A 24,673-nucleotide genomic window follows, 5' to 3' on the forward strand; every position below is an offset into this window, starting at 1 on the left:
AAGATTTGCAGTGTTTCCTGAACAAAGGTGGAACTGAGGGTTAGGACACAGGTGGGCCTGGGAGAAAAAGAGTATAAGAAAATTTTTATGGGAGAGAGAGAGTAAATTTTGCATTTTTGTGTTTATTGAAGTGAATGGCAAAGTCAAATTCAAGTAAAATTATCAGACAAAACACAATACAGAAAACAAGATAATTTTACATTAACCTTTTAGGGACCTCTTACCCAAGCCTCAGATGCAAAGAAGTCCCAGTACATCTGAAGATACAAAGTTAAATGCTACTCAAATGCATCATCAGCGCAGAGCCCTTCTTTCCCCATCTAATTCTTAGTGTGAAGCAGCTTTAATACAAAGATGCCTGCCATATGAATTTGGTTTATCAATCAGTCTCTGCGCCAATTATTTCTAAACTTTACTTTTGTTTTATTTTATGTTGGCCTTAGCCTAAAATTGTGGCCTGTTATAACTAGCAGGGTGAAATGTCCTTTGCAGTGTCTGTTCTTGCCAATTACTAGATTTTGCATTTTCTTCCATCAAAATATAAAAGCTTTAAAAACTCTATTTTTAAAATATTCTAATATTTTTCACTAAGACATCTCCAATGGTCTGTTTATTTTTTTTCTCTGGTTCTCTTTTTTTTTTTTTGCTTTTCCTTGCTGCTTTTTTTGTTCAGGATCAGCCTTTGTTTTGGATCTGTTTTGACTTTTTTTTTTTTTTAAGGCAAATAGCATAAGTTGACCTGGTTATATGACTTGGTCTTGTTGATGCTAAAGGCAAGGTAGGGCAAGAGGCATAACCGTCAGAGCTACAATGCCATTTGAGGTTATGACCAAGATCCTGGTAGAAAATGAACATATATATTCAAAACTGAGTACAGCCTATTTTCCAGCCATCCACTCCATTATTTAACTAGGTGTAAAATCAGTCTTCCGAAAGCAGCGAAGTGCTTACAGTTGTGTGAAACATTAGTTTAATATTGGCAAGTCCACCTTTGTGGTAGTTGTCTCGGGTATCTGTTATTTTATATTTTGGCTAGTCAGCCTTTGGGTTGTTTTCGGCTGTGGAAGAGATGGGATTGTGATAGATTAACTATCTTCTCTCTCTTCTTAAAGCAGTGCTACTGTCTTTTATAGCATTAGTACTTACAGCATGTACTTTTATAGCACTAATATTTATTTATAGCATTCCGAGATATTAAATCCTTACTATTGTCTTCATGCTCATAGTCAACACCTGACAAGCCTTACTGGAATATGGTTTTTGGCAATACTATGAAGTTACCCTAGTTTAAGGTCACCTTACAGTGATTTTGTGTTTAAGCCTCTCATATTAACAGCAGTTTCATTTCAGTAAGCTAATAATAGCGCATAAAAATCCTTCAGATCAGCAGAAAGATTCATCACAGTTGCACTTGTCAGGAAAAGCAAGAATTTAAGAGTTTATACTGTGCAAGAAGAAGTGATGATGAAGCCCATTCTCAAGAACTCAAGACTTCTTTCATAGGAAGGCCCATTTTAGCTTAAGTGTCACCATAGCATGGCTTTGGACATTGTTTTTAGCTGGGATGTCACTCATGGTGTCTCAATGCTCTGGACCTTTAAGGTCAGGGGAACCCTGTTGGTGAGGAAGATGAATCTGTAACATGTTACGTTACAAATTTGCTGTAGTTTGAACAGGGGTTTACCTGTAAGGATGTGGCTCAGAGCTCCTGGGGGAACTGAAAGAGAAAGATTAGACACTAATGGTATCAGGTGGTAGTTTACTGAGGTTTTTCGGATCATAATTTTAAGGCGAGGCATACTTTACCAGATACAGACCTACATCAACAGTGTTATATGTAAACAGTTTTTGCAGTTAATTCCTTGGGCTTCTTTAGGACTTACAGCAAATGAGATTTTAAAAGAGTGATGTATATATGTATATACAAAAGTATATTTAAAAAATCATACAAAGGTCATCACATGCTAAGAAGCTCCACCAGACAGGCCAGAGGACTGTAAGTAGTAGTATTTCATAGATAGATAGAAGGTGACATAAAAAGTTTATCAACTGTTGAGAATATGGTTTTGTTCCATAATACACTTTTCCTTAAAAAATAAGGAAAAACCACTGAAGCAATTCTCCTTCTATTGAATATTTGAAGACTAGGCTCTTTGTGTTTCGTCCTTATGCTCTCACCTGATGTAAGTTCTTGAGAAATCTTTTAGGTAAATGCAGTCAGACATTAACTTTGTGACTTCTAAGTTCGAGAGTTCCTTCATGAAATGGACAGAGACCAAACATTTTAAGTCATTGATTCATCTTTCGATGTTTATGGGATAGAGTGCTTCAGCTTTATTTCTGTGAACCACTTTCTTTGGTTTTATTCCAAACCAGAATACTCATAAACCAAACACACACACACACACAAAAGAAATTCAGAATTGTATGGTCAGCTTGTTACCATCTTGGTCATAAATTAAAACAATTTATTTGTTTACCAAGAGCTGGCAGTAAATTTTTCAAGGAAATTGTTTTTGAAAACTACCAAGTTAAATATTTGCTTTTAAGTTGCTTAGAAAGACAAACAGAGATGGTTTTAAAAAAACTAAAATTTTTTGAATACTTAGATTTTGTTTTTCCACTTTCATATATGTAAGAAGGTTTCATTTTCATCGTCACATCATGACAGTTTCTAACAAAGCAGTTTCACTAAGTTGATCCAAACAGGCATTTGAAAATGTCTGGAGTGAGCTTCTCCACAGTACAAAATATCCAAGGACTACCCAAAATATACCATGCCATCACACTAGAGAAGAGGTTAACTAACTGTAAGGATATCCAGTTTTCAAGGCTTTCTGTGTAGATGTGACACTACTGTGCACTATTTCAGTAGAATAGTTTTGCTAGTGAGTCAGAGACTTTATCAGCAAAAAAGAACAGACATGTTTCACTCTGCCTTTCAAGCTCTCTGTTTGTTGCTTTGTCTGTTAAAGACTCACTTCGTTTCAAGCCCCAACAGGGATTTCTCATTAGCTACAGCATCAGAACACCACGATGGTGTAAATTCCTTATCATTAAATCTTTGATGCATTTGTCAAGACTACTAACACCAAGTGTCATAACTGTGAAGAAGATATTTCTCCATAGGAAATTTGAATAGCACTGTGAATTTCTATCATGCAGGTTCTTTTACAACTATCACTTTTGGCTGACATCAAAGATAGGTCAAAAGGACGGCTCGATGTGAAATTTCTTGGCCTGTTGCATTTACTGGAAACTCAAATCTAGGATAAACTACAGCCCTGAACATCAAAATACCCAAGCCTAATTGTGCTCACTACACATCCAAGGGAAATGTCTCCTAATTTAAACTACAGAAGTAGCAATTTGGTCAGCTGGGATTTATTCCGTGTCCTGCTGTAAGTCTTCATCAGCAAGTTACCAAATTCTTTTCTATGTAACTGTTTCACCACAGGTTTTGAGGTGCACAAGCTAGATTATCTAGTTAGTCAATATGTTTTGTATATTTGTAACAAATTAGGAGAAAAATTGCCTATGCTTTTTTTCACTGTTGAGTTTCCAAACTCATAAAAGACCATTTTTTTTGTTTCTAGTATTAAGTTGTGTGCGTTAATTTGATATTGATTCTGAGATAGCCTCAGAGGCAGCATAATGGAAGTTGAAGTTATTAATTTCTTTATAACTAGACTATCAGACTATTTTCAGAATATGAAAAATTAGAGACCATAGGAAAGAAATGTATTATAACTAAAATTTACAGGATGTTCACCTTCATATAGCATTTACCTGGGAAAATTCTGTTGTTGGAAAGATTATATAAACTATATACTGGACAATGGAACTGGAGCAAAGGAAACATATATTCCTGAAATTAAGGGAGAAATCGACTAATTTCAGCATTTGCAAGAACACTGTTGGCCTTACAGTGACATACGGTATAGAAGAACACCAATCAACCCAAAATGTACCAACCTTTGAGAAAAGCAAGATAATCCAAGAAAGGCGGTGCTGGGAAGAACTAGAATCTGTTTCAGTCTGAGTCTATGTGCTGTTAGAAGCCGCAGAAGGTACAGTTCTAGGACCTCTACTGGACGTGGCAGCAGTTTTCACTCTACAGGCAGAAGATTTTAATAAACTAAGGCCACGTATTTACATGTACAGTATTCCATAGCTAGTGTGGAGTTGGATTTTGAAGACACTTAAACATCCCTGTGGTTATTTCAGTACCTCACTTGCTCTTTACCCACTGACTTCTGTGCCCAGGTTTTTTCTAACATTACAACCCACCAAGTAAACAGCTGCCATGTGAAGCGATAAAACTGCATGGACACAAAAATATTTCTTCATACTACAAAAGGGCATTTCCCACATCCTTCCCTCAGAGGTTGCATCTGTCTATGGTGGCTCAGAATTTATTCTGATTCACACAGAACTGATTCCGAATCAATTACACTTATTTCCATATACCCCAGATTTCTCAGCTTCAAGGCTGAATCTGCTGTAGACTTAGGATCAGTTTGAAATCTTACTCGAGTTAATAGACTAGCACTACTAAGTGTAGACTAATACCTGGAGGAGATACGGGAGTGCCATATTAACAGTGCTGTTATGATTCTGGTTCCTAATCTGCCATGCAGTTCATTTGGATATCTTTGTATGACATAACACTGTCTTATGCCAGGCAAACTTTATTTCTGTGATTAAATGCTAAATCAATCAAGGTGCTTAGACACCTAACTCCAGGAAGCTGCCTCAAGTCCGTAGCACCATGGGCTAACTATAAAACCCACAACATTTCTGTGACTGAGTTATGCTCATCATGCTGACAACAGGAAAGATGTCTTTACCTTTGAAGAAGACACAGAAGGAAGAAATGAACAACATACATTCCTCCTTTCACTGATTTATCACTGGGTATTGAACACAATTTCTATGAAAGTGTGTTAATGACTAGATATTTATAAGATGGCTCTTACTTTCCTCTCCCTAATGAATCAGCATGAATTTGTATATAGAAAATATTCACAATCAAGGCATTATAATTAAAATTAACACCATAGACAGGTAAAAAGTCAGAAACTATCAACGTTATGATGTTGAACACTCAGTTGCCTGTTGGAAAAAAATTCATGCACAATAAAGTGAAAATTACGATAAGAGAAAATTTTTAATTTCTGTGTGTGTGACAGATAGAAGAAGAAACTTTCTTTAAAAAATATGGACAAGAAAACTAGAAAGAGGCTTTATGAAAAGATTATCATAATGTTACACTTCAAACAGAAGAGAGCTCAGCTCCTAGAAAACAGCAGTGACTCACCTCACAAGTGTTTGATCCTTTGGATCAGTGATCAAAGTATTGCTCAGGTCAGCCTCTACTCTTCTTCCTGAGATAAGTACCAGCAATTATCAGCATACCCAAGTGTCTCCTCTTTTTTTATATTATTGTATAAATGCTGCTATAGATTCCTTTATGATTCTCAGAGTTGGACTTCATATCTATGAAGTCTGTGGCAGTTCTTGTATTGATTAATAAACATTAAAGAACCATACTGATAAGCAAAATAGATATAGATTTAAATTAATCTACATACAAATCCTTCCTATGGCATACATTGTCAATAGAACATGAACAATCTACCTGTCTGTCTCTCTTCTTCTCTTCTTCACGTCACTCTATTTAAAATGTATGTTTTCCCTTTCCCAATACCATTCAGTAGGGGGATGCTTTCACTCATCCATTTTCTGTGCCACTGCAGCTGCCATGACAGATGCTCTAACTAATTACAAGACCAAGCTGGTTTTTTTCATACTTTTTGGATAATTTAACAATGAAGGGGATCAATGAATTCTTTGATGAATCTCAGCATTTTTTTATAAACATGCTCTTGTAAGCTTATAGTTCTTTTCTGCTAGTAAATACATTATAATTGTGTTATTTAGGCATTGAGACAATGGACACAATTTCTTGGCCAAAATGGTCAGAATTATCATACTGTACCATGATCCATCACCTGTAGCATCCTATTCTTATGAGAGATCCCAGCAAGTCACATGAGATCACATAGCTACTAGTGAAATCTGTATGTGTTTCTTTGGCATTTCAAAGCATTGCAGCTGAAAGTGTATGAGGTTAGTACTGAGCTAAGTGGATTTACAATGATATTCTCCATGGGATAGAGGTGGGACTGGAAGAAAGGGCTCATCTGTGAAAGGTTACAGGGGCTACAGGGGTTGTATGAGTAGGCTCAGCAGTTCTCAGACTATTGAGGAAAATTTTCTTCTCCTTCACACCTGTCCTTTTTGGAAGTTGATAAAGGGTGTACAATTCAAGTTTTGTGTCAGGTTTTGATAATGGTGTTTTTCACTTAATTCCCAGTTTTTAGTATAAAAGTCATAGGCATTATGGAGCTGGTCAATATATAACATGGGCTGTGGCTTTACTCATGCTTTAATAAAAACCTCAGCTTTAATAAAAAGGTGTCTTTAAACAAGGGAGCCTAAATGCCAGCACAGATCACAGGTGAGTTTATTCAACTCTAATACATGTTTCTCTTTTTCTTTTCTCAACCCACTGAAAGACCTTACACTTCCCTTCTCACAGGAGAAGCTAGTAAGCTTTTTCATTTATTTATTTTAAAAATATTGCTTTACTTTTCCTAGTCACTTGAACTATCCCCGATTTTTGCTGAGAGCAACGGAGAATTTCTTTTTCCCCAATACAAGTGAAATGAAATTTGGGGAAGAAGGTTCGCTGGATATTCTGGAGGATTTCCTCTTTATGTTGTGTGTGTCTCCCACAAAATGGATGAGTGCATTTTGGGACTGTTCATGGTGACTGTGGCTCCTCAAACAGAGTGAGGTGTGCATGTTCTCCTCAAATAAGACCCAAGAGGGACAGAAACCCTGTGCTTGAATTGCACATAGAGCCGGGCTGAGAACCAGCAGCTCTATGAATTCTGCCATTGTGGAGTCTTCCCAGAGGCAATTGGTGGAGATGACTGGTACAAGGAGCAAAACGTCTCTGCCTACAGACCTGTGGAGCAACATGGTTGAATGGCCACAAAACTTGGCTTCACACTGAGTGACAGTGTTAAGAACAGGAACAGTACGGGTGATATGGCAAATATTTTTGGTTGGTAATAGATGTCTATACACTTCATGGTGCCTCTCTGGAGACACGCCTTGAAAAATGAGATGACAAGTACTCCAGAAATAGTAGTTAGGATTTCTGCTTTATCTTTCAGCTTATCCCTTTCATAAAAATGTTGTCACATTCAACACCAGTACAAAAAATACTGGAGATGCAATGAATAATTGGCTAAGCCAATAAAGTTGCATTAATGACTATGAGCATGGGTTAAGGTCACTACCTTGAGGACAGAAAAAATTGTAGTTTCAAAAGATTTTGTTTCCTTGAGCGTTCAGATGATATGAAATTTGATCCCATCTGAGTTTTTTTTATTTAGAATGTCTTCCCTCATCCTTTCTAATATGTTTATCTTTATCCTAGTAGCTAACATTACTGAAGTAAATGATGCATAATTTATATAAAGAAAGATCTTCATTTAGTACTTAAAGAAGCAGAAAAGTTCAACGTCACAACTAGCTTAGCTTTTTGATAGGCATGCAACCAGCGCCTATGCATTGAACAGGCTACTGTAGGTGTGTTGCTTTCAAAGCAAAAGAAATGACTAAAAAGACAACCCCACCAACCTTTGTCTCTGGGTTATCTTTTGTAGCCAGTTGTCTCCTGTCATATAGTGTTTCAGTATGATTGTCTGAAACTGGATTGATCTCAGCTGCCAAAATCACCACCAAGTTTACATGAAGAACGGGTAGTTGTACTGTCTTCCTCAGCCTACACACTGACTCATTAACACTTTTCTTGAAGTCCTGGGGGCTCTGTCAAGAAGTCTATGAAGGAATCTTCAAAAAGGAAACTACTGGAGATAACCACTGAGAAAACATGCAAAGCAAGTATATATTTGGCAGACTGGCAGAGACTAGTTTCTTCCTAATTGCTAAGATAACATAATGTGATTCAAGAAATAATACTGGACTAGCAAGCTATAAAACAGAAAGGATGCTTTTGAACTGGAAAATAATTTCTGAAAAAAAAATTAATTTTGGCAGCCATAGAAGTTTCATAAACAGAAGAACTTCTACTGCACTGAAGGAAGATGGAAAAAGCAAAGACCAAACTTTGAAGCACACAGGAAGCAGATGACATTTCTGTATTGCACATACAATGTCTTGTTTTACTGCTTTTTTATACAATAAATAGGCTTCAAAGATATTAATACTAACACTAAATAATCAAAAAAGGTTCAAATTTTAATTACAGAAGACTTGACTTCTTTAGTCCCAAGATATACAATTACCTTTACAAGTATTTCAGGCAAAGTTAATACTGAATGAAAGAAGGAATAAGAGAAAAATAATTTTTAATGCAGAGTAATAATATAGTATTTTATTTTAATATCATTCCTTATTCCCATTTCCTTCAATAGAAGAGAATTTTTGAAGGAAAACCTTTTGATTGGCAGAATTTCACACGTTTTACATAAAAAAGAAATATATTCAAGGTTTGTCTATTTTATTGATGTTAAAGTCCTGGAGGCAAAGTGAGAAAAACAAACGCAAAATGCGTAAAAAAGAACAACCAATCATGTAAAGAAGACATCTGCTTCTGGTTCACAGTTTAATTTTTCAATATTGCCTCCTAAAATATAATTGAATAGCATAAGTTCTTGCTAACAGCTCTTATACCTGGCAAAATCAGTGCCAACGTGAAGCTATTTAAGGACCTCATTATTACCACGTCTTTATATTTGTAGATTTATGCGTACAGTCAACACAAAATGTCAGGCTAAGTCATTTTACAATAAACAGGAACAAACCCAAAACCCCTGAGATCTCAGTTCCTGAGATCTTCAGGACTGAAGATTCCGAGGGAGATGAATTGTTCTCTGTAGCTCAGTATGGGCAGACTTACTCTGTAAAACAGTATGACAGGAGCCTGAAGGTGTCATAGTGGAGTTTACCACCTATAAGAAGGATGCCAGACTTCTCACTTCACCTGTTCCATAGACATTATTGACACATCAAGGACTCCCCTAGAAGGCAATAAATAGAATATGTTACCCTCTCTTTTGCACACTAATTATGCTTAATTTCTGATACACCAGTTCTGGTCTATTAATTTCCAATTTTAGGCTCTTTTTTTTACTGTGCAGCATTTCAGTACAGTCTTTGGACTGCATCTGGAACATATCTGTTTGCTTTGTTTCACTCTGTGTTTCCAGATTTACCTTCTGATAATTTTTGTAAACCTTTTTTATTTAACATAGTCATTGGTACTTCTGTTACTTTAGATAGCAAAAGTATGCACTGGCTTCTACCTGTTAACCACCTATTGTTTTGGATCAGCATGATTTTCCCTCAAGTTGTTGGTTATGTGTGACCATACAACTTATTTTGAGTAAAATAGGATACATGCAATGAATATAATCAGCTCTGTGTACTAATTAGAGGAGCCGCTATTTTCAACATCCTAGAAAAATGATGCCAGGCTAACACAAGGATATTAAAAATGTGTGTTTGTCTAATTAGTAGACAAGAGGCTTGTCTTCCATTTTTATTTAAAGTGTTAATGTCTCAATGTGTTTTGCAACACCAAAGAGCAGTAATAATTTGATCTTGGAAGATCAAATATAAGATGTCTCAACTGTATTGTAGAGAAGCTGCCCTCTACATTTTGCAAAGTAAAAAAGACACCACACTTAATTCCCGACCCCCCCCCCCCACCCCGGTATGTCATAGAACATATGAAGCTGCAGAATACAGTAAAAAAGAAAGAATCTGTATTTTAATGTTTTTGGTGAAGTTATTTGCAGGAGTGGTTCAAAAATAGTATTCTCAGAGTTTTTGCATAATGAATAGATGGCATGAAAAAACGGAGAAGCTACCATTTCTCTTGTTCCAGGCATCTATATACAGCATATTTTGACATAATTTCTAATACTAATTTATTTGTCAGGAAATTTTAGGCATTTGTTCTTGCTAATGCTTTATCTATGTGTTAAGATGTTCAGTTACACTGCTTCCTTCTCCAGAAAACTCATAGCATACTATAATTAGGCCACTGCAATGTTATTACTATTTTTTTAAATAAAACTTTTTAAGACATTGACAACAAGACAATTTCTCTAGGCATCAAACAGTTTGTTTGTTTGCTGCTTCCTCACCAATTTTTTCAGTGTTCTTTAAAACTTGTGGACAACACAGGTCTACTTGTGATTCCAGTTCAAGTTTCACCAAAGCCAAGCGTAGAGGAAGCATTCCCACAGTCCTAGGCATAAGTCCACAAATTATGCTTTGAGAAACGCATAACTTGTTCTTACTTTCACCTTATGCATGGAATTCAGATGATTAATATAGTTCAACTGATAAACAGAGAGCTCGCATAGTGCTGTTCCTGGTTGGACCATACTCTAAGTCACTGCAGTTTAGTAGACAATGGGATCTGCTATGCCTGTTTGCCTTTAGTAGCACTTAATATTCTGGTCAATCTCTGAACCCAGAAGAGAATGCATTATGTACTTCTGGATAACTTAAGGGAAGATGAATAGAACTGGCTCAGTCTAGAGACAAAGGGGATATATATTGTTCATAGATGTTCTCAGACTTTAGTTAACTCTACAGAAAATAATGGATCAAGATGTCATTTTACAGTCATCTTTAAAACTGTAAGAAAATAGATCGCTTTAGTGAACTAAGTATCTTTTTTGATGAACTTCCTTCCTCTACCAATACAGAAAATGCTTGATTTAGGGTAGACCTACAGACTCTATGAAGGTACAGTGTTTGTCACCTTGAAGTCACCACCCCAAGTTTTAATTTTTTTTCAATGGATGGAAGGATTTCTCTCTGGGGTGAGTTTACGTTTCACTCCCATGCCAGCTAGTATGGAGATTTCTGTACTTAATAAAGTTCATACTTCTCTTCCAGAGGAACCAATGGGGCCAGGAGCTGACTCTGCTTGGGAACCCCGAATCCTCACTGTGTGGAGAGTCAGGGCAGCGCTATGGAATGGGTAATACAGCCCCCTTGGGGCTATAGCCCTCCATCTCCAGTGATAACTGTTGCAATCTACTCTTTTTTGGTAGAGCATGGTACAAAGATATTTTTGAGTTTTTTTCTTGAACCCCTCCTCTGCCTTCTCCCTGAGTCTTATCTGTACTGTAAGGAGGTAGAGGAGGTAAATGTTCTCCATCTGCTGGAAAAGCTTTGCACCACTCTCATTCTATCAGGCTGCACTTTTTTTATGACCATGATACACACACACAGGAGACAGACATTTTTTTCCTCTGCAAGACTTTCTGTTTAATTAAAGGCCTATTGTGCCTGACGTAAGTGTTTTTTTTTCTTAGGAGGGCTCTGTTTAAAATCAGGGTAATGGGTTATTACAATTCTAGAAAAGAACATTTGCAGAGAAATATTTTGCACTGGTTAAAATTTTTGTGGAAAACCACAAAATACAAAATATATCCTTTAATCTCAGTGGCTATCTTGAAAACTTATTACTAAAATATATATATTTAAATCTGTAAGTACTATTCATTTTTTGAATGTTGGCTTGTTGTAAAATTCTGTTTTCTTTTCATTTGATGCTGTTGTAAATAAACTGAATCTGTACAGTAGGTTTTTGTCAGAGTCCCAGAAAGACAATTTTATTTTATAGCACATCCTATGCTGACAGCCAAAAACTGTTCTGCACCACCTCAGTACAAACAAAATTAGCTTCTCACAATATTTTTGCAGATGTTAAAGGTCATTAATAGAATGAAACCAGATGACTAAAGCAATACATTTGGAATGATTTGGTTTTATTTTTGTCCCCAGCTTAAAGACACAGAGTCCTCTTTTCTTGACTGTTTGGCTGCAGTTCAAATAGTTTTTTTTTTTCTTTTTTTTTTTTTTTTTTTTTGCTATTTAATGTTTTCCAAAATCATAAAAGTGAAAGTAGTAGGATATGTATTTCTTGGCTTATGCGACCTCACTTATGGGAGAGATTTGGGATTTTTTACAGAGATGAATATAATATTAAGTGTTCAAACTACACATTCCTGGAACAATTGCTCAATCTCCACATTTTGATCAAGGTCACACTTTTGCAATGATCAAGGGAAAGACAGCTAGTAAATGCACGAAAAAATATGTTCAAACCTCAACTGTATCCAGGAGTAAAAAGAAAACTCCCCTTGGAAAGGAAGATAGTTCTATAGATGCATCATTTAAATGAAAGCTGTTGTAGATAGCAACTGAAAATTAACCTTTTTCTTTCCTAGAAGGAAATGTCATGCTCTGATTACTGTTTTGTGCCTTACTTAGATGGTAATGGGGAGTTTTATTTGTCTCCTAATTTTAAAATTGTACTACTACATCTGCAATACTATACCCATCATTTTAAACTATATCATGCTATTTAGACACTTTCAAAGTGAAAGATAAATAATAATTAATTACTTGTCAAGCAATAATAACATCTTAAATGCTTTAAAGACATACAGGTTATCAACTTTTTAAACAGGTCAGATGAACAGTAGATCATAAACATATCTAACATAGAAGAAAAGGGAAAGGGCAGGCTAGGTTTTAGTGAAGCAAGGCAAGGATTTTCATTTTTATACAGTCTGTTTGAGATAGTGTTTTTATATTCAAGTCAAAAGCCTGGGGAGATAGCCAAAGAGGCTCAAGTGAATGACTAGAGAAATGGTTTGGCACAGAGAAATAAAGCAGTAATTCATCAGCAGAGGGCTACAGAAACAGGTAGTCAAGTCTTGTTACTGATTAAGTTAGAAAGGGCATTACAGAGCAGAGAAGGCCAAGAATAAAAAGCTTTGAAGAAGCTTTGAAAACCTGATCTTCTCTAAATTAAGACAGTTGAATGTATGAGAGGGAATTACTTAAGTTAACAAGCATAAAAGCTAAAAAATAGACTGATGAAGTAGCAAAAGAAACAAATGATAAAAAATTCTGTGGAAATGATTAATACCCTTTCTTGTGCTATTTACCTGTCTAAAAATAAATAAGTAAAAATAATATATATCTATACACATATATTTCCCCCCCCATACCTTATAGCTGGAAAGATGACAAATAGGAAGTAGATTGTTCTGGTGCTTTGAAATATCGTAATATGGTAAATTTTGTATTCTATTTATTACAAAACAGCTGCTGTGAATTTTCTGGCACATACCAGCACCATCCTGGTGTTGTATAGTCTTGTAAGGAAATTATCCAAAAAGACTCTTTTCTTTCTGTTTTGAATTGTTTTATTTTTCTTAGAATTTACTAGGAGGATTTTGCAATGCTTTTGTCTGACTACATCTAACAAACAGCTGGGCTGCATGGCAAATAGAGTAAGGATGGATAACTGAGGTTGGTAGGGGGAAATCTTTAAAGGTTAATGCAAAATATATGCAGAAGCTTTATGAGCTAGACCTTTTAAATATCATTGATCTTTAAAAAGATATGGCATAGGAATACTTCCTACAGCAAGCACACCATGAAAAGGAATTCACATATTAAACCAGCACATCACAGATGTATGTGACAGGACCCAATAGCTTGCCTTGCTCTCCTCAAAATGTATCTGGAGAGCTGGATGAGCTGTAAATGTAATCGTACAACCACGGTTTTAAGAGAAAAAAAAATTATGTGGTCAGTTTCTATTCTAGCTAAACAAATTTAAATGGATGAAAACCTCAGCCAAGAGCAGTTCGTTTACGTCAGAGTATACACATTACAGAGGGACTACCTCTAAATCTCTGATATTGTTAACTGCTAAGCAATCTCCGAGGGTAGGATTAGAGGAAAGCCCCCTCAGAAAGAAGCATTTTTCACAAAGGCAAATTGATAAATAGTGAAAGAGCGAAATTTATATTATTTACTTTATTTTTGTTGAATCTCATGGAAAACTACTTTACTTAAGTAAGGATTCTATCACATTCCCCTTGATCTACTGGACCATTTGTATACACATGCACCCAGGAGCCACGCTTTTCTGGTAACAGTCTTAATTCTTTGCATTTACAGAGCACTTTTCAACTACAGATCTTGAAGATCCAGTATACTGCATGTAGTGTTAAAGATGAGCAGCAAGTCTGACTAAAAATTTGGCTATTATAGCTGGTTTTTCTTTACTTTGAATTGTCAAAGTGAATCATACATTCATTTAAAAGGATATAAAACTAAACTATCAACTGTTAGACACATTGGCTAAACCCTTCTGTTGTGGTTTCCTTTAGAAAGTCCAGTTTCCCATGCATATTAATATTTTTACAGTAGCTTTCCCAACAGTTCTGAGTGGGAGGCATCTGTGGTAACTGTGTTAATGTTTGGCAAATTTTGACTTGCTAAGTGTCTTCTTCAGCTGCCAAACAATAATTTATGTTATAATATGAAAGTAATTTTATTATATCAAAACCCAAGCAATTTAGATATTATTCTTTGTATATGTAATTAGGATTCCTAAAATCAATTATGAAACAAAGTAAATACATTTAGAAACTATTGTAGGTAGAGAGGCTTAATTTAACTATGCACAAAACATATTTTACACAATTTTCCTTTATATTTAGATATATATTCAGACACTGTGTGTACACACTGATTTTCTTTTAACATTTAAGGTTGTTTAGCTGACAAATTAATTCAACACAATGAGCTCATGCTGCAAAACGCCATGGAAATAGAGTATTTACATATGCTAATTACTTCCAATTAAGAAACATGCAAATAATTGGGAGAAAGCAAAATTAAAACACTGTGCTAATAACCTGACAATTACAAGGAAAACTATATTATGCAAGACTGCAAACATAATTGGGCACACAAGTTCTATTTGACTACAAGGGTAGTTAATACAAAATATACACCAAATTATCACTTACTACAGTTCTTGACAGACTTCTTGCTGTAGGACTGCAGGACTTTTAAGTACAAAGTGAAGTGCTGTGGTAACGCTTGGGGGTCAGTGAGAGAGGCAGGATAAGTATCAGGTCAGGACATTCATCATTATGATGATCTTTCACAGCTCACTCTTTGGTGTTAGAAAAAAGTGGGACTACAGAATTTTTTTGAGCTGGTTAACTGAGATAGGTGAGGCAGAGAAACAGAAGCTGCTTGATGCCTTGTGGTGATAAAGGATTTTCCCTTTCACAGAAAAAAAATATTTCCTTCCACAAGATCATCATTTCAGAACTTGGTTCTAATTCAAATTGTGATGGATTGTGGAAATTTGAAACACCTCAGTAGAAAGTCATTCTGAAAATAGAAATACTGTTTTGAGAAGTCAAAATGTTTCCCTTAATGAGGTAGAATTTATTTTGATATTGCCACAATGCCACAACAATATGATACTTCATGTGCCCATAGTATATTACTACCACTATAGATGAACGTCAGATGAATACTTAGCTATCAAATCCATAGTGTATAAAGTGAGGAAGTCATTCTTACCTTTTCCAAGCGAAAATTTTCAGTCCTTTTGAAACAAAGCCCCAAAACCTTTACAAGTGAAAAGTAACCAACACAGAACCTAGTGTTTTTTCTTATCTTACCAAAGAAGAATTTGGTTGTTTGCTGTATGTAACCCAGGAGGATATCTTTTACAGCGTACATATTCCAAAGAATGATTGCATTGACTCACTTCGCTGTACATTTTTCTGTCTTGTAGACCCAATAATCTTTGTGAACTCCATCCAGCTTTGCCTAACAAATAATAAGGTAAGGACATCTCTGGAGGAACAGTGTAAATTCTTGAACAATACTAACTTTGAAGGCTATAGCATGATGATTCAAAGAGATACTCACCTTTGCCAGCACACATCATTGGCTGTGTATTTCTTATGCTCCAGAAATTCAGGCAACTTTGCTGCTAAGAGTAGGGGTGAGCAAATGCAGGAAGAGGAAACTTTTTTCTTACCACTTTTGTTATTTTGATGTAGTTTTTATACTTTGTGTTCACCACTCTATTAAGTCTGTCAGTCTTCATAGATGTTTAGGACTTGATTACTTTGACAAATGAGACTCATCGTTGTATTGCCAGATTCTAACCCTTCATCATACTTTATCTGCTAGAAAATAATTTTTAACCTTAGAGTAAATGCATGTCATTTCCTGAGCAGGTCATTTAAAAAAAAAAAATCTCCTTAATGCTAATACTAATGAGATAGCGATAGACCAGAATTTAGTTTTACATATCACCTTTCAGACTTAAGGAAATTCAAATGTATTTGCATTTGGTAATGATGATGACGGTGATGTCCAGTTGGCGGGCACCTTAGCTTGCATACCATCATGACTGTTAAGACTTTCCTTTAAAGAGGGAATATTGTTTCCCACTGAGTTTTAAACTTGGCAAATCATATATTGCACATGAGTTCAGGCATTTTTGCAGAAGTTAAGGTAGATACCAGAGTTAGGGTTCTCCACTACTAAATGGTCCTTAAAACCTTTGTGGAGATTTCTATGCAAAATGTACAAAAGGCCAGAGGAATAGAAGTAATATTGTGAGACTCTACTGCACTATAATCACACTGCTACAGGGAAGGTATGCCTTTAATGTAAATGTTTACAAACATATGCCTGGCATCTCCTCTGGTAGGTGAAAAAAAATGAAAGTAAATACTAGTTTATATTACTGTCTTTGCCTGGTAAAACAGCTGTTGGCATGGCTTGAAGTTGAGGTCATTGATAAACGAATCTCTCCTGAATTAGTGATGTGCTGTCTTCAAAAGGCTCAGAGTTCTGGTTTGATTCAGATAAGATTCTCCAAAGCTTATCCAGTTCTCAAGTCTGCAAAAATGAGCTGGAAATAATACAAGGCCATGCTTTCTGATGAGATTTAAGGTAATTTTGTTTCCAGTTGGAATTACTGCAAACCAGCCTCTTGCACTGAATTTCTATACTTTCATTCTGTTAAGAACAAACAGAATATTTCAGACCACTTGATGAGTGACTCATATTAACTGTCTCAACAGCTATTATGAACCCATCAGGAAAAAAATATACCCTGCAAAGATCAAAATTAATCAGCAGAAGCAGAGTAAAGAAGCTGAAAATTAATGTAGAGATCAAGAAATACTCATTAAAAAATCCAACCTTTGATAGAAGTGTTATGTTTACTAACAAATGTAAGAAACCCTGGTAGTCTTTCACTTACCCAACTCTGAACAGCGGATGCGACTAAAGACCTAAACTCCTCACATACTCGTGGAAGACTATTTTGGTGTTTAGAGCAGCAGTTTGAGAGTCAGGAAACTCCATTCCTTATCACCCTTCTGCTGACTCATATCTCTGGTTTCCAAGTCCTCTGAGGATTTTCATTCATCACAGCTTTTGACCATGACTGAGGTAACTCTGAACCAGCCTGGGTACAGACATCATGTCACTAGAGATGCATTCCTGTCATCACTGGCATAGACCATGGGGCTGAGTAAGTTGTTGTTGAAGGTCCTGTGGCTACAGCAGCAACCTCTGGACAAACCTGTCCCACACTACCTTGTGACATTAAATTAGTCTTAATGCACATAAATAAGCTGTCAGCCGTCATACGGACAGAGAGAAGCACCTGGTCTTTTTGGAAATTTTGAAAGGTCTTGATTCAAAGTCCACTGAAGTCAGTGGAAACCTTTCTAGAGATGTGGAATCGCTGCTGAAACTCTGTGTAAAGAGACAGATTTGTCAGCAGCTCCTGCTGCTGCTTGGGGCAGATTTCTCTCTGATTCAGCTTCACTAATTTTTCTCCCTTTTAATTGTACCCGAGGTTGTAACCCAAGGGTGATTCAGTTTCTAAAAGGAAAACATTGGCACTTTTTTTTTTCCAGTTAACGTTGTTTCTATTATATGTTAAGTAGGAGTCACTGCCAAAAACTTAGCTGATCTGAGTGCATGGATCATTATGTTTATTCCTGTTAGAAGTTTTGTCAATTCTTTTATTGCTGTTTTCCCCCCCCAATAGCAGAAAAATTCTGTGGTGTGACATTCCCAATTATTTCTGTATAATTTTTTCCTTTACTTTCCAATTTTTCTTTTTCAGTCTTAAGCAGAATGTGGACTCTCCAAAGCATGAAGTGGTTTCCGACTCACCGTGTTGTATCACATTTGCACTTAGATAATCTTGTTCAGCCCATCTGTTGGTTAGGCAGTCTCCTGCTGTTGGTCAGCTAGTGGAAGAGGTCTCTGAAGACTGAGTAAAATTGCACAACTGAACAACACCCATCACATGCCATTTGATCACCTTACAAATTGAAAGAACAGGCAACACAAGCAAGTGAAAACAATGCTTAAGAACAGTGCGAAAATTGTTTTTAGACCACATCTCTTTAGGACAGAAATAAAGTTCTGGTTCCAAATCTCCATCACTGATACACGTCGAAAATACTGATAAACATAGAAAATCCAAAATGAAAAGGAAGGTATTATAATCCAGTGTTTAGCCATTTCTTTCCATGTAGTGGCTTACCAGTGTGGGAAAGTAGATATCTATAGAGTTTGACAGGCAGAGAGGGGAGAAACAACATGAATCAGAGGATTTACAGTCTGCAGACCACTTGTGTGACTATGGCTGCTTGAGGAAATCTCTATAGCTATGCAGAGTCTTCTGGTGCCAGCTGTGCTCCCTACAGAGCACAGACATTTGATTTCAGCATAGGAGAGAGAGAAGACAAACTGTAAATGGTAGATGTAGTAGATGGATGTCACTAAACATAGCAATTTCATAAGATTGTGAGTCTCTGTAAATGTATAATGAAGTATCAGGTGCATGCAAAGACCATACTTATTCACTGTAGTGTCTTCATTTCTTGGATTATTTCCTTAATCACTTTTTTAATATTTTCATAACTCTTTTTTCTTTTTTTTTGCAACTTAAAAAGATGCTGAATGAAAAGATGGTGATGAGTGAGAGGAGGGAGAGGGCTGGCAGATTGTGTTCAACATCCTCTACATTCCCTTATTAGTTTAGTCAGACACATTAGTTCACATTATGAGAAACAGATGAGAAACTGCTAAAACGTACATTATGGAAAACATTAGGGGAATCTGCTAAGCATACATCCAAATAACGTCAAACCAATAGCGACTCCAGCTGAGGGCCAGCTGACTCACCAAACTCTGTAAATCTAAGCTATACAGCACTTACAGTGTGCATATTCCTGCTAACCATCAGACAGGTTGAGTTGTAATGCTGAGTAGTCATTGCATAAACTGTGTGCAAGAGGCAAAGGAGGAAAAAAATAAGAGGAAGCAGCACTTCAGGGAAAGAAAGTGATCACAGCATCCACCTTGTCTGCATTATACCTCTTCTTCAGCACAATGTACAACTTTCAGCTACTCCAGATGCTTTCTTGGGTGCATTGCATCACATTTCCACAAGCTTTTCTTTTCCTTGAGTTTTCTTCTTTTGTTGCAGAAAGGTCAGTTTATGTTCTCTGCAAGAAAATCAGCTAGAATGTGTCAAGTGTAATAAAGTTCTAAAGAAATAAAAAAAGAGTATTTCATAGAATCATCTACAGAAAATCATCTGTGGCTTGGCTGAACCTTTAAAATAAATGCTTGTGGTTGCATGACTAGCTTTTCTTTTGAGCTGACCTGTAGAAGGGATCAGCAGGACTCGTATGATACTCAGCTCTGCTAATAATTTGACTTTTTCATTTAGCGTGGCTTGATGTCCATTTCGCAGAATGAAAAATACAGTATCTGTGTGAGATGAGGTCACTGCATCAGAGTGACTCTTGCATAAAAATCTTTCTTACACTGGGATTCAGCACTTCAAGGATCTCCAAACTTTTGAGTATCTTTAGGTAATAAATTTTGCAAACCTTTCAAGTAGCATGGCTCAGATCTTTGTGCAATACTGCAAAAAACAAGACAAATTGCTCCTTTTCACTCAGGCACCTTCATGCTAACAATGTGATTTCTAGGAAAATTCTGTCTCTTGTAAGACAGATTTATACACATTTTGGTGTTGGTATTCCATAAAAAAATCACCTATGATATATTTTAACCGCAGTGGGTTGTTTTTGTTTGTTTGTTTGTTTGGTTGGTTTTTTTTTTTAAGGATGATGCAGGTGAAGTCTTTGATTTATATTTTTACATACTTTGGAAATGTCAATAATTATGTGATAACCATTGCCGACAAAGACTAAATTGATATTGCATTTTCCCTGTAAAGTATGAATAAATATAAATATGACAAATGTATAGCCTCTGGTAACAAGTGTTGGGGCTTCAATAACTACTAAAGAGAGACAAATCATTCCTAATAAATAATGTACACTGTGCATCAGACAAGTCCCCTAACAGGATGGTTATCATTTCGAGCGTACATATTTGTGTGCAAAATCAGATATATTCCTCTTCCAAAGCAACCAGCATTAGAAAAAAATGTGAAGTCACCATTCTCCTGGTTTTGATTTGAATCATAGAACCATAGAATCATAGAATCATAAAATCATAGAGTCATAGAATCATAGAATAGTTTGGGTTGGAAGGGACCTTAAAGATCATCCAGTTCCAATCCCCCCTGCCATGGGCAGGGACATCCCACTAGATCAGGCTGCCCAAGGACCCATCCAACCTGGCCTTGAACACTTCCAGGGATGGGGCATCCACAACCTTCCTTGGCAACTTGTTCCAGTGTCTCACCACTCTCATGGTGACTTGCTCCTTGTTCAAGCCCATCTGTTTGTGTTCCTGCATGTGGTGCCTCACCAGCTCATCTGCCTGCCAGTACATACCTTTATATAAGGTCTTGTGGCATTCTGCTGTCTTTCTTAGAAACTTTTCCATTGTTGCTTTGCTGTTCTTTGTTTTAAGATCCCTTTTAATTTCTAATAAAATCTTCCTGGTTTCTGCTTGCCACTGGTGCCATGAATGGATGAAGTTCTGTATTTTTGCTTTCTCTATTAACGCTCATAAACACAATATGGACTGCCATTTGCTGCTGTGTGTCTAAAATATATTGTGTATCAAATTAAAGGTGCTTATTGACTATTATTATATATTTTAAAAAGTCAGCCAGGGTCATATGGAATGTGAAAGCTGACTGCTAGCTTTGCTCCATAAGTTTTCCTTCACACTTTAAATGGAATTTTCTCCAGCCATGTTTGAACCAATTCTGCATTGGTTTTCCACTAGCTCTCTTGGTAACTAGAAAACACTGACATAAATGTAATTAAAAAAACAAATCTGATACTTCTATATGTAAATATCTGCATATATCATTGTGTGTAATATGGAAACAGGTAAATATATACATGATTTATTTACTAAATGATGACTAGCTAACATTGACCAAATAGATGTTATTAAATAGAGAATAATTGCAGAAGACTTTCAGTGTTTGATCTGCAGTTAAACAAAATGTAGCCAAAAATGTGGTTGGTTGATTTTGAGCAATAAATGTGTTTGACTAAGGAAAAAACCCCTTTTGTTTGTTTATAGATAGTGCACAAATAGAATTTGAAGTTAAGCAAGTTAGGTAAATAATTTGTTGTGGCTTATTTGCTCACAGTAATACAACTTCACTTTTTCCTATTGTTATCTATAACATTGTTTCCTTTACCCCCTTCTCAATTCTTCTGCACAGACACAAAATTGATAGCTACATAGAAGGAGTAGCTGACAGCTTAATAAAAAATTATTAGGGTCTGAGGCATATTTCCAATAGCTGCTCATGAAGAGATGGGTGGTGTAATCCACTGCAGTGTTTAAGTGGAGTTTCTTTTGTCAGCACCTACTATTAGAGATGGTAACACTCAGTGGGACTAGAGTGTTTGCATCTCTTTTTAGGGAATTTGCAGTTTTAGGTGGCTGAAAGCAAGCTGCAGTACAAGAGGGACCTTGCTTTTTGTCTCAGCAGATGCAGACAAGCCATATACTGTTTGGAGGAACATTGGCTGTGTTTTGGACAGCTTTTTTGAAGCTAGGTACTGTCTCAGTAAATTATTTCTCTACATGCTTAAAAACAAGGGAAAATCATGATGGTGGAATTGTACAAGATTTACAAAATAACTAAGAGTGAATATTCAGAGTATCAGATTTCTCCTTTGTAATTTAAACCTATTTGCTACCCATGAATGATCAAAGCATCAGAGGAAAGTGGAGATTTTTCTCATTTGCTGAGGCACAATTGGTAAGGAGTTGGTGTTAAAAGCTGGGAAGTATAGCTTAATTTTTTCAGCCAGCAGTCAAGCAGTTAAAGAGAGTTACGTGGTTAATTGTGAATGTTATTACACAAATTGTAAGCTAAAAGGGCACAGACTGCTTTTATGTATATAGTTCCATCTATTCATTCTACTGAATAGCCTGATTTCCAAGATTGTCCTAGTTTGGGTGGCACTAATAGAAGTTGTATGTTGTCGGGATTGTGGCCAAAATGATTATGGAATCATATTTGTCTCAGTCAAGCTAATTTTGTGATTTCTACTAAGTCCCTCAAGTCAACATAAAATCAATATCCCGTGTAGCTATGTGTAAGGTCTGTGTAACACTTTTGTACTTAATTCATTTTAGGCAAAGGCTAATTCTCTGGAAAGCTAAAATCTATAGGTTTTCTTGCCTTACTTTACAGTCTGTTAATACATAGAAGGTACTCAACAGAAGGACTGGAGGAGTTGACCTGCATCGATTTTAGCAAAGTAGACTGAGATAGTCACAATTACCTTGTGGAATCTTTAATGTATCTGCAATCAAGGACAATCAAGCCTTCAAATATGGTTATCAGAATTAACAGCATAGGAAAATATGGTACAAGTACCAGCTAAGAAACTCACTCAGTTGCAGCAAAGAAAATAGCATTAATATTGGGCTGCATGATCACCTCACCTTTAGCTAAAAGGAACCAATGTTGTCTATAATTGTAGTTCGCAGTACTTTGCTTGCATTTCAGCAACTCTATTATGCTTATTATTGTAATAATTATTATTTTAAAAGGCAAATTCTAGCCATTTTATAAATTATCTTCCTAAGCTGAATGCTTATGCTTTGGGGAAATGAGCAATTTTAGTGTATTATTCCTTAAATATCATCTTTAGGATGAATACTTCCAATAAAATGCCTTATTTGTTCCTCCAGTAAGAGAAAGGCACTGCAGTTTCTTGGACTAGGAATAAAATCAAAATAAACACAATATACGGATGTTACAAGAAATGTCATCCTGCCAAAATATAAGTTAATATCACAGCATCACAGTGATCAAGCTGTCAGTTTGTATGAAACAGTGCATCATGTAAAGGCACTGTTTGGAAATAGCACTGTACCAATTATAAAAGACAGAAAGAGAGTCCTGTCATTTCATGATTTGAAATATTAATGCCTTAACTCAAACACATAAGAGTGTTAGCAAGTGCTGCAGCAATTAAAACTCAAAATACAGATAGCACTTAAGAAATAAAATATTAAGGTGTACTGTGTTTTGTAAAGATTGATATATACAAAGTAATTGACAACAGAAGCCAGAAGAGATTAAGTGTCATTTGTATAGCCAACAAGGGTACCAGGACATTTTTATTCGCATGGCAAGCCTTCTATTTTTTGCTCCCCAAAACAACCATTCTTTACCTTTTTAACTTCATCTGAACCAGACCTGAAGCATTTAGAATAATTTTATTTTTGTGACAGCAGCAGAGAAATGTGAGGTGTGATTTAACTAGAAATTGTAAGTATTTTGTGATCATAGGAGAAAAGCTAAAAATATCACTGGAGAATTTATAATATTAATTCATGGTGCAGTCTCTTTCTCAACTCTCTGATTTTATTTACTTTAATTCTAATAATATATTCCATATTCAGCCAAACAGCATTAGATAAGTACAGAAGGGAAGTTTTACCTTCATTTTGTCTTGTGTCTGTGTTTCATTTTAACCATTTTAAGTAATATTGATACTACTTAGCTTTTTTATGTGTAGAGTGACTATTCTTGCAAGCCTCTGGAGAGATGGAAAATCGTCCTTAACCTCATTTTACATCAAAATCCTGATTCATAGAGATGCTGAGATACTTGCCTGAGGTTACATTCAAAGGACCAAATCTAGCAAAATATGTAAAAATGTGCTCAAGCACACTAACACTGAAGACATAGTGAGTTCCAAATCTTGAGGACTGATCACCAGGAAAGTATGGTTTCCTTTTGTGTGGTTCGGGAATGGTTGATTGTGGCCGATTGTCACGCTGGTATGCAAAATTTTGACATGGAAGTTTAAAAACAAATTGTCCTTGACCAATGTGGTTCAAATATAAGTCAGGTCTGTATCAATAATTTTGCTTACTGAGTTGTAAGATTGTTTTCTTTTAATTCTATCTTTGAATTGGGATGCAGACCTGCTGATATTATGTCAGGGTTTAACAGGGGAAGATGGTGCCAGGAGGCAATGCTATGAAGGTCCATGAGAAAAAACTAACTCAAAACACCTTCAATGCATCTTGGATGTTTCATTGTCAATAGTTTCACCTTCGCAAAGACTGAAGCTTTGTTACATTTGGACTTCACTGTGCTACATACAAATACCCAAATTCACACTATAGTCAGTGCATTTTTTCCTCTCTTTTTTTTTGAATAATTCTGTGTATCTATAATTTCTCCTTGCAATCCATGCCATAT

At 36.0% G+C, this 24,673-nt stretch overlaps 1 protein-coding gene across 2 annotated transcripts in view; it reads left to right on the forward strand.

Moving 5' to 3' along the window:
* The window catches only part of CA8 (carbonic anhydrase 8), a 126,835-nt gene that overhangs the window by 100,456 nt on the left and 1,706 nt on the right, over nt 1-24,673 (forward strand). The window contains exon 9 of one of the 2 annotated variants that reach the window (XR_008448694.1): nt 15,746-15,795. The gene's annotated coding sequence lies outside the window, so the exon portion shown is untranslated. Of the gene's footprint in view, nt 1-15,745; nt 24,465-24,673 lie in introns of those variants that run through there. The other variant, XM_054059489.1, reaches the window with a different exon arrangement.

Source organism: Cuculus canorus, chromosome 2 (genome assembly GCF_017976375.1).
Source record: "Cuculus canorus isolate bCucCan1 chromosome 2, bCucCan1.pri, whole genome shotgun sequence".
Classification (NCBI taxonomy): domain Eukaryota; kingdom Metazoa; phylum Chordata; class Aves; order Cuculiformes; family Cuculidae; genus Cuculus; species Cuculus canorus.